Source organism: Protopterus annectens, chromosome 16.part0 (genome assembly GCF_019279795.1).
Source record: "Protopterus annectens isolate FY-2018-M chromosome 16.part0, PAN1.0, whole genome shotgun sequence".
NCBI lineage: Eukaryota > Metazoa > Chordata > Ceratodontiformes > Protopteridae > Protopterus > Protopterus annectens.
Window position 1 is genome coordinate 322,584,077 of NC_056750.1, and position 11,293 is coordinate 322,595,369.

Sequence of the window (11,293 nt, forward strand, 5' to 3'; positions counted from 1 at the left end):
TACAGTTTTGTTTACATAAGCCAATTTGGGTTACAATGGAAAAGTGTACAGTAGTGTAGAAGTCTGTAACAGTGAAAAAGCTAGCTACATTTACTTGCAGTATTGAATTTCAGAGTTACAGAAATTTCTAAATGTTATACATTATGAATTAATACATATTTAGTCTACTATGCAAATTCACAGAATCTCAGAGTAAAGAAAGTATAAGTTATTGTTAAAGGTGGGCGATAGATAGAAGAGGTAAGAAGGAAAAGGGGGGTAGATTACAGGGGAAGTAAAGTACTAAGCAGTAAAGGATTAGTCTCGGTTTCCACAATTACAGAGGCAGGTTGCAGGAGGTAGTATTAAGGCTAAGGATGAATGATGAGTTGGCATAGCAGGTTGGCATGTGGGGTAAAAGAAACAAGGATAGAGGAAAGAAGAGATGGATTGGTGGTGTAAGCAAAGCGCTGGGAGAGAGGGGGGTGGTAACACAGCAGAAAAAAGTCTAAGAGTTTAATTAGGGTTGTCACAGCTACAGAGCCATGATTTCTGTAGGTAGGACTTTAAACATTATGGCTGAAAAGGACCTCAAGATAAGCCCACCTACTCCGTTAACAAATGGTAAATAAATAATGCATCAACGGCAAAATTCCAAAGTTCACTGCAAGCTTATCTACACATTTTTACTATGTTCTAGACAAGCTGAACTGAAGGACCATAACTCACAGAAACTAGGACCAATACACCCTAACTTTGAATCTGCTGCACCTTAAGAACTGTCGTCACCAATCTACGTTTGTCTGGCATTTGGCACCCAAAATTAAGGAGCTGTTAATGAGCTGTTTCCTGTGGTACAAAGTTTGATTTCCCCAGCCTCCACTGCTTAAGCGTTGCGACTCTGAGCAAGTCATTTAATCAGACAGCAATCCCAGGCTAAATCTACAAAAGATACACTGAGATCAGTACTCTACCCCACTTAAAAACAAAAATAAAATAAAAAGTTTACCTTGGTATAAAACTAACTGGAAATTAACATCATGTAATCAAAAACTCTGCATATTCGAAAAACATCCTCCTCCCTTCCTTCTAGACAGAACTCTTGCTACCACTCAGGATAGTGGAAAGTCTGTCCACATTTAATTACCATGCTAAGCCACACTTTAGGGCCCAATATATACAATGTACATGAACATCCAACAACAACAATGCCTGGACATATCTCCGTTAAGGTGGTCTGTCTCATTCCCCATGTTAACAGAGTGCTCACTATATAACTTTGTATTCATCTGTTTTGTGTGAGGATTTCAAGATAAGCAACATTCCTGACATATCCCTCCAGCAGCACTCCATGATGACTTCATAGCTTCACTTGGATTTCCTCTACTACAATTTACAAAGACTTAGAACCTTTCATCCATCAGCAATGATTCGCCATCCATCCGGGATCAAGAACAACCAATGAAACCAATTTTATTCTTTTCTTACTATTGTAACTTTTCATGTAATACCTGTTGCTACTATTTAACTGATTTTTTTACAATATATTCATTATTGAAATTAACAAGGACATTTGTTGTTCCTCATATTAAAACAATGCATTTATTTCAGCAACCGGTTCTCCCTGGGTCCCCTATACAAAACCAGCCCTGCCCAGTTGGGCTAACCTGTTCGACAACAAAAAAATCAAGCAAAGAAATAAATAAACTGCAATACAATTCTGTTAACTTGAGGAAACCGTTATTAAATGTAGCTCATGCAATGTGTGCAAAAATATATGGTACTTGACTGGAGGCGCATTAGGCTGGTTATGGGAACAGAGTAGTTGGCTAGCACAACAGCTAGAATAAGGGTAGTACTTATTATGGCTAGGGGAGTTCCTTGTTGTAAGAGATGTTGGACAGTAGTTAGAAGTGATATGACACATTACTCAGGTTGGCTTGATGGGACAAAACTATGAGGGTAATTAAGCAGACCAAGCTTAGGTAGGCAGACTGGGAAGATTTTCATCTGTTATAATAAACATATCTCCAAATGCAAGGCACTGTATCCTTTGAAGCCTAGCAATCAGGTCTTTCCATCTGCTTTGACTGAAGAAAATTTCTAAGTCTCGAATGAGAGTTTCTTATGTCTGTAAAAAAAGTAAATCTAGTATTATAAAACTATTTATATTTAAATTGTGGGTTCTGTAAAAATATAATACACGAAGCAAAAAAAAAAAAATCATATAAATGTTCGATATCTGCAACAAAAGAAAACACTAAACATGCAAAATAGAAAATGCAAAAATAAATTACACATGGCTAAATGGTGAAAACGATCCTAAGGTAACTAAGAATATCAGAAAAGAACATCAAAACATTATACAATTATAAATGTTCCAAATGCTATCTGAAGACTTGTTTGACATCACGCTTAACAATTTAATAGCTGTCCAGTCCCCCTACTACAGTTTCATATAAATAAATATCCATTCATCAGTCTTGTTTTACCCAACTACAGTTACATCTATATAAGGATACATGATCTTATTCAAGAAGAATATGCAATGACCTATGATCCTTATTGCCAATGAACGCCGTTATACGCTTACAAGTAGAGACAGAAAAGTCAAGAAATACTAATGTAATAATTAAAGTAAAATACTGTATTGCATCTGGTAATTGTGCATGTCCTGTATTCACTGCATTTGATTCAGTGTTTTAACATGTTTAAATACCATCAATGTACAAAAGAGCAGACTGTGGACATCAAAGGCCACATCAGCATTTCTATGCTGAAAAGAAATGGAGGCAGGAGGAAAAAATGCACGGTGGGATACAGGAGAGTGATTACTAACAGTTTTAGGTGCCATTCTCCTGTGGATCAGACAAGTATATATTTTATTTAAACATACGCCAAATCAATAACTGGAACAAAACAGTTACTGAAAATTTCTACTAGGAGTAAAATGAAAATCTTACTTCTGTGAAAGAAAGTCAGCCATTTGTGTGCCTTAATAGTAAAACAATCCAGAATAATGCTACATAAAGAGTTTTAAAAATATGTCATTCTGGGTCAAGTGTAAATAACCTAACTCCTATCTCATACACATACTTTCTGCTTAACTTTTACTGACATTTTTAACATTACATCAATTTCCAACACATAATAAATTGTTACTTAAAATATTTCCGTATTTATATTAATTTTATCTTCAAGACGTATATCTGCATTTCAAATGTGTACAGCACAAGTACTAGGAAATCAGTCTGCAAATCATTATAAGCCTAGCCAATAACCCATATTCAATCATACAACACCATAAACAGGAAAAACAAAACATAAATCTTTATAATACGTCTCAAAAATAATAGATCATTTGTGGACATAACCCAGAGAAGCTCCTACTTAAACAGTTTAATCTTGTACTGTTGACTCAGTTTTGCATATTATCATTACAAGCGATATAAATTTTATAGGATACTAGAGTGAAGCATTGTATAGTCGTCTTAAATTCTTTAATTTAACCGAACTATAAAACATGATTACATTAAAACTTTTAGTTACATCTAAACATCTAGTACACAAGTATCTATTTCTATTAAAAATAATCAACTTGCCTTTAACAATACTGCTGTCATATTACAAAACATACATACTGACAGCTGTTGTCTAAATCAATATAACATTTAAGAGTGCCACTTTACAGCTCAAGTAAGTCAACAAAAGAATGGATGTGTAAATACAAAAAGGTTACAACTTTTGGTTTGCAATCAAGAAGTGCCATCAACGTTTTCTAGTAATAACTGTTCTTCCCTACAGAATCAGTGTTTTTTTGAGAATTTAGAATAATTATCTTGCAGCAGGGCTTGAGGGTGATCTTGGATTATTATGTGTGTGTTCCTTCACTGCATTTTTGGCTACAATTTGATTTTGGGAATGCAATAAAATTATTTCATGACTCATTATACAACTGCATTCCACAAAATATCAACATTACTTGTATTACAATACCAAAGTTGCATTTTAAATAATAAGTGGGCTAATAATTTCTTGAACAGTAAACAATATAGCAACTGAACCTGCAGAGTCAAATCCCTGTCCTTTAAATACATCTGTAGCACACAAAATAATGCTGGTAACGTGCCCAGATGACCAGGGTTTGAGTGACTGATCGAACACTGGAGGAGCCAACCAGAGTAGGATAGCACTGAGTGATTGTTGCTGGCTCACCCATTGCAGGGGGAGGAAGCATATCAAGTTCCTTTTTTTCAAAAGGGCCCTGCATGTTGTACAGAACAGCAAGCACTGCACCATGAGTGCTGGACAACAGGATGAGGCTATAGATCTAGCATTCAGAAATCCTAATGTTTGACTTCCATAACTAGTTGAAGAAATGCCAGGTCTCTGGCTCCCGAATTTATCCTCCTGGGATGCACCACCAGTCTGAGGGAAAGTGGGACTAGTGGAGCAGAGACTGAGGAAAGTTTATTGGACATGGTTGACCTGATCCAAAAACAAGAAAGAAAACCCTTTCCTTTAAGCAGGACAGCTTACGCATGCATACCAAAATCACATCCGTTTCAGAACCATTGTTGGCTACCCCCACTTGTCATGTTGCCCACACACATAGTATTATAAACCTGACTTCAGAAGTAAAGTCTTGCATTAATAATCTATGTGGTGCATGCAGCACATACATTATGCTCTGAAAACAGCAAAAACACAAACTTGTTATGCACATTTCCGACATGCATCTCACAGTGCTCTAGTCTCACTATGTAGCAAACCCAATCATTACAGAAGAGAGTCACAAATGTTTGACAACTCTGAAAGCTGCAACACACTTCAAGCTACAACACAATTAAAAAAATAAAGTCTGGCAACTCTGAAAGATGGTATGCAATTCATGCAACCACATACACAAAAAAGTGTGGCAAAGCAAACAGTCTAAGCCTTTAAAACTATTAGATGAGAAGATGCTCTTCATTTCTAGCCATCATCAGTATAGCAACACTAAGTGACTTGTAGTCTTCAGGGCTATACAAACACAATACATTCCTACACAGTTTTCTGTGCATCTGGTTCAGCCAAAGCACATACACATGAAAGACTTATGATCAGTCTTCTTTCATCTTTAATAATTAGTGATGTGTTCTCAGAACAAAAGCAAAGATTCATCTCTCAAGCTTCACTTCACTCTCCAAGTTAAATGTTCAAAAAATGGTTGTGTGTACGTGTGTGATGATCACATCATTTGCCAATTTCTACTGATAAACTGGTTACTGTTTAAATTTCAAACAGCATCTGTTTCAAGATTAAAATGGACTAAATCCTCTTTCACATTATCCACGGAGTTAAGTAGCATCAATGCACATTTTTCCAGATATTTTTTACTTAACCTTGAGGTTAATTATCTTGTCGTTTCATCTCAAATTCCTTTTGCTTGCAATGGGACTTCTCAATGTGCCATTCAGTGCGTCACACTTTTTCTCTTTTCCACATCTCATTTTACAGACTGAATGGCATTTACTATTATAACTGTTTACCAGGGTAGAATACGGACTCAGTTGGACATTCAGACTCATCTTGACTTACAAAGATTATGTAATACATGTGCAATATCCAGTCTAATTATTACAACCTCACAGCCAAAATTATTGGCTATTTGAGAGCTTGCAAATACAAGCTTCAGGACAATACACACTTCCATTGAACTTTTAAATGTAGTTAAACTCTCTGCTTGTCCAATACAAACTAGAAGACCAATCTATAACCTTCCTATAGTGAAAAATTTAATACAAACCAAAGTCTTAAGTGGCAACTGAACAACACAAACTCTTTCATGTCCCTATAGGGTGAACAATTTAAATTCCCAAAGTTGCAGCTAGAGCTTCATCTTTATAATTAAACATCCATATCAAGGTACTGTCAGAGTAGTTGATAAAGAGCCAAAAAGAGATCCATGACCCCTAGCCAATCCTCATAACACATATTTCTTAAACCAGGTATCTGTCTCATGTAAAACGTCTGCACTTTCTCCAATCTCTTTAAACATGCTTTGTACAAACTAAGAATGAACAGTACGTAATTGAGGGTCTTACAACTGACTTGTAAATCGGCAACAGGACCATTGCATCCTTGCTAGAAATACACCTAACTTTACTTTTACTCATGGCTTATGCTTTTCTAAGAATACTGCCCAAATGATTTTCAAAGTTAAGTATCCTTGACTAGGATTCCTAAGTCCCTAACACAGTTAGCCTATTTAAGCATTTTGTCATCTAAAGCATACGGATATTTATTTCTCCTTCCAAAATGCAAACTATTACATTTATTTAGCAGTTAATTGCATATCACTTGACTTAATCCCTACATATAAATTATCCAGATATGCTTGTAGGTGTCCCTGATCTTTTATATTGGTGACAATCATAATGATTATGAACTGCCTGCAAACTTGTTCATCAATCTACGTTGATTGATCAGTAACTTGAAATGAATAACCCAAATAGCAATTGGCCCAACAAAGAACACTTTGATACTCCAGCTGGGATTTCAGCTTCTTCTGGAACACTGTGCATTTTTTGTTCATTTGAGTATTACGTTAGTACATGTAACTGTCAGGACAAATAAATAATTGTGTCCTAGAAACTATTTTAAAGCAGTACAACCCTACAGAGCAAAACACAATCTGACAGAACATAAACACAATAATAATAAGACAGGGTGGTAATCAACTTGATAAGGTAGCATCCAGAAGGTGCCAATATCCTCTTTCCTGCAGAATAACAAAAGAAATGTTTCGGTGAAGTAAGGTGCATGTTTCAAGTAGCTCATGACAGTATTTAGGTGTCCTGATCTTTTCAAGAGCCAAAATTACATCAGATACACTCTCCCCCCAGAAAGGAAACACTGTCCATGAATCATGCCCTTCCTCTACACATTGAGTCTACCCTACTTAATCATACCTGGTTCTATACAGAAAACATAAGCACTACAGTAATAAAATGTGAAGACCTGCAAGCAGACTGAATAATGGAACAAAAATCCAAGGCCAGGAAACAGAGCAGCTGAGAGATATGGATGTAGATCAAGGCTCTTTATTAAGCAAAACACAACCAGACTTGCAAACACAAGCGCTTTCGCTCAGATGAATTCTGAGCTTTTTCAAGTGATACCTTTCTAACTCAATACAACAGCTTAAATACCTAGCCAATTACATTAAATTAAAAACATCTGCTGTCAATTGATCACTAAAAGGTAAAAGTTCTGCAAACTTTATTTTTAGAGAGAGGTTACCCTTTGGAACTCTTTAAGAAACAGGCTGATGAGGTGGATTCCCTCAGAAACACCCTATATACACCCATTCTAGGTAAAGGGCTTGAAGTGATAACAAGCACTGTCCCCAATGCACTGTGTAATGTTAGGAACAGTTTTATTTACACATTTTCTTCTGACTCCAAAGAAATGGAAGAAATTTGTACAAACTACTGGCCGGTTCTCACCCTACACGAAGAATTTAAAGACTTCTTCCCTTCTAGACCTAACTTTATACGAAAAAGGGGTGTGAATTTCAAAGAAATTTTCGAAAAGAAACAGAAAAATAAAAGAAAGGTGAAACGACTTAAAATAGGGATGCATAAATGTGGTACCTGCAGCCAATGCCATGCCATATGGAACAATGAATCTTTATATATTCCATCAATAAATTTTAGAGTCCACCCAACAGGTTTTTACACCTGTGGTTCTAAAGGAGTGGTGTACCTGGGCTTCTGTACCACATGTAAAAGTTTCTATGTGGGAAAGACAGAAAGAGAGCTCAGAAAACGGGTATATGAGCAATTCTACGACATGGCAAAAAGAAAAGAGGCAAATGCCTTCCACAAGCACTCATTGAGTTGTCCTGAAATTAACATAAAAATTTTTAGTTTTGGAGCAGGTTGCATTTGATCCAAGGGGTGGGGATTGGGAATCTACTCTTGAATATCATGAACTCCTATGGCAGTTAAGGTTGGATGCGGGGAGGTCCCCTGGGCTCAATGGGACAATTAGTATTAAATCCGTACTTAAACTAAGAAGAGCAAGGTTATAATTAAGATTTATATGGATTTTAAATACCCTATTTTAAACAGGGTTTTAATAATAGCAATAATTTTTAGGTATTGTATTGTATTATCTATTTATATATATTTTTTATTTACTTGTTCGATAACATGATTATTGTTCTATTTTTTATATACAACAAAATCCTCATTAGATTTTTATGGGGCCCATTTTAATGCATATTAATAGGAACATTTTTAAACACAAATGTCTTATGCAATGTATTTAAACATTTTTTCAGGAGCCCATTACTATTTTTAAAGGTTTTTTATAGATGTCTTTTGATAAACTAGAGTTTGTTATTGTAAATAATTGTGTGTACTTATGGTTCTTAACAGGATATCAATATTGTATGAACAGTCTATTATTGATTAATTTCCAGCATGTACAAATCTTGTATGTTTTTGTTTTAGTTCTAAACAGAACATTCTATATATTTTTAAATGTAAGTTTACCTTTTAGTGATCAATTGACAGCAGATGTTTTTAATTCAGTGTAATTGGCTAGGTATTTAAGCTGTTGTATTGAGTTAGAAAGGCATCACTTGAAGCTCAGAATTCATCTGAGCGAAAGCGCTTGTGTTTGCAAGTCTGGTTGTGTTTTGCTTAATAAAGAGCCTTGATCTACATCCATATCTCTCAGCTGCTCTGTTTCCTGGCCTTGGATTTTTGTTTCGTTGGTTCGTTTTTTTCACTATTTTTTGGCTTAGACTGAATAATGGCACAACTGATGTTGCTACTAACACTTGAAGGGCACTAGCCCAATGGACTTCATTCTCACTTTTGAGAATAACAACTCAGTGCTTGCAATACATCCACAAGAGGTTTGGGAGTCTACCACCACTGGACATAAGTTGTAAATCCAGAAGTGTTATTACTCCAGAACAAGTAGTTAAGTAAAACAAGCTCTACTCTCTTTCTGTACAAGGCTGCCCTAATATTCAGCAAAGCAGAAACTGTATTTTGTCAAAGTCCGTATCAAGTCAGTAAAATCTATTGATTTGTGTTTCTGCTCAGTTTCAAGACTCTTACTTGTTGTATTACTGCACTTTCTTATTTCTGATTACAGTAATTTTACCAATGGTTCATGCCTAAAGAACTGCATTTTTACACCCAAGTACGCACAAAATTGAATACTGCTTAAAAGAAATTTTACTAAGAAAAGGTACTTTTTTCAAATCCAGACACAAAAAAACATGGAAAATAATAGATTAATTTTGCATCTAATTTAGTATTTTAATGAGAACAGTAAAAATACATTTTACAAGCAAACATCAACTTAGATTATTTAGTTCACTAAAAATTCTGTCAGTCTGTATTATCTTAGACCGGGAGAGAGAGATGCTTGCTGCAGGACAACTGATTACTGCATGGATGATCACTGTCAAGACCGAAGGGGGGGGGAAATGTTCCTACTAGTGTATTTTCAATTTAAGAATACCAGTATACCTCTCAAGAACATTTCTCATTTTAAGTCTCACAAAGTTCACATTTCTTACAGTTACACATTGAAAGTGTCTATCACACATTCAGGGTTAGATTTATTTTAACTAATAAATAATACCGAATCATATTAATTCATCAAAATAACTCATTGCAAGTATAAAGTATTAAGTTTGTTTAACCATCAAGTAAGCTTCCCTCTTTTTTAATTTCTCCAAATGTTTTGGGTTTCTAATACCATGAGGAGAATGGACCCCTTTCCTAAATCAAAGTATGATTAATGTGAATTTAGCTGTTATCCATTAACAAGTGTTTCACATTCTAAAAATGGAAACTGACCAAATCATAATTCCCACAGTACCCACCAGCCCCACACATAGAAGACATGCAGTCCACCATTCACTAGTAGAAAAAAAAAAAAAAAACACTCAAAGCTGCCTGAAAATGAATACCTAGAAAACACAAATCAGTCTTGGCTACAACCATGTCTCTGAGTTTCGTAGTTCTCTTATCATTCCATGAATGCTGTCCCAAGCCTCACAACACTTCTGCTTTTGTGACAAAACACTAAGGACTGCAGTTACTAAGCAATGTCAAACACTGTTATTTATATTCTTTTTCTTTGGAAAATGTACAATACAATTTTGCTTTCTGGGTGGCTAGCACTACTATTTAAGTGTAAATGCTCTGGAGGCTTTACCGAAATCCAGCAGTAAAAATGTTGAAGTATTAATATTTATAATCAAAAGGATACAGCCTAAAGAGAGGTTATTTTTCAGAGACACAGCCATGTCTCCCTTATGTTTTTTATCATGCAATAGAAATTGACCAGCTCTAATAAGCTTAACGAAATCTATAATGGGAAATGAAATTTCATGTTTTATAGGATACCTAGAGGCACTACACTATTTAAAAAGAAATCATCACCTGTGAATAGTTAAAACTGTTACAGAACGTATGCTTATAGTATGAGAAAGAGAGGCACAGCGCAGTCAGTAAACTGCAAAGGCTGACAAGTCATCCTAGAATAAATATCGCATTAAATGTACGGAGCAATTCATAACTCCCTACTTCTTTATATACGTAGTAGTATTTCCTGTTATTGCTAAGGTAACACACTAGAAGTAAACAAACAATGCCACGGCAAATCCACTGACCTAGCTCCAAAGACCGCTTCCAAACTCCTCAGAATACTGTTTTAACGAACCAGGAAGTCTAAATACGGCCTTTTAAGTGGATTCCAATAGCGCCGCAACAGCAAAATATTACCGGAAGGGACCAGCTATATAGTACACTGTTTCTCCCTTGCTTTATATGGCCGTACTAAATAAACCACTATACAGCCAGGGTTAATTCTTACCTGCAGTTTAAACTCAAATAAAATGCTTCTTGTCTTTGTAATCTCATAGTGTGAAACTAAACTTTAACTATATTTAATTTCAGAGCTACTGACATAGGCCTAAAATGCTGTGCTCTACTTGACAACCAAAGCTTGTTTTTTTTTTTCCCTTTGCCGTTATAGAATGCTTGGACATGCACCCAAATATGCAGGCGTGTACTTGTGACTTACACGATTTTAGCAACACGGATAAAGAGACCAAAACGCTTATGGGACGCGCTTAAATTATCACCCCTTCCACCCCACACCAGTCTTTTCACCTTTTCATTTACGAGAATACGATAGAAATAAAACAATGGTAAAACTAAAACACAGTGTTTACAATGTTAATGTCGGGTTACCACATGTTTTTCTTTATACTATACAGTCTTTATCTGGGTGCTTG

General features: G+C 35.5%; 1 protein-coding gene across 2 annotated transcripts in view; it reads right to left on the bottom strand.

The window, feature by feature from the left end:
• TMEM250 (transmembrane protein 250) overlaps positions 1–10,994 on the bottom strand; it is a 246,081-nt gene extending 235,087 nt beyond the window's left edge. Inside the window, exon 1 of one of the 2 annotated variants that reach the window (XM_044058546.1) lies at positions 10,870–10,994. The gene's annotated coding sequence lies outside the window, so the exon portion shown is untranslated. Of the gene's footprint in view, positions 1–10,666; positions 10,799–10,869 lie in introns of those variants that run through there. The other variant, XM_044058544.1, reaches the window with a different exon arrangement.
• Positions 10,995–11,293: the final 299 nt, after the last annotated feature.